The sequence below is a fragment of the Gekko japonicus genome, unplaced genomic scaffold (assembly GCF_001447785.1).
Source record: "Gekko japonicus isolate JY-2015 unplaced genomic scaffold, Gekko_japonicus_V1.1 scaffold2504, whole genome shotgun sequence".
NCBI classification, from domain to species: domain Eukaryota; kingdom Metazoa; phylum Chordata; class Lepidosauria; order Squamata; family Gekkonidae; genus Gekko; species Gekko japonicus.
In genome coordinates, this window is record NW_015164732.1 from 42030 (window position 1) to 42427 (window position 398).

Below are 398 nucleotides of genomic sequence, written 5' to 3' on the forward strand. Positions count from 1 at the left end.
TGTTGGATCCCCAGGCATTCGAAATAACTCCACGTTTGATTCAAAGCAAGGTTTATTTCAAAGCGATGGTTCAGACAGGAACAAGGACATTGTTAGGAATGACTACCAATACACAGGTATAGCATAATAAAGGGATTTGAACCATGTTGGGCCAATGAGGCCAGTTCCCGCTGGCGGGAATAGAACTCGTAAACGCGCGCCTATTCCATGGGAACGTAACAGTTCAGTACCATCAACACAGGTTCAGTTCACAGGGTAGATAACCATAACAAGCTGAGCGAAGCACCGACTCCCACCACCAGCTGCATGACCTTGGCCAGTTCCGCAAACTACAGAGAAGCATAATGAAGCTACAGAAACCCGGGGGGGGGGGGGAAGGACAAAAACATGGGAAGACG

General features: G+C 48.5%; 1 protein-coding gene across 1 annotated transcript in view; it reads left to right on the plus strand.

Annotated features, from left to right (window-relative positions):
* The window catches only part of HTR4 (5-hydroxytryptamine (serotonin) receptor 4, G protein-coupled), a 144916-nt gene that overhangs the window by 9567 nt on the left and 134951 nt on the right, over positions 1 to 398 (plus strand). The gene's annotated exons all lie outside the window — the stretch shown is intronic.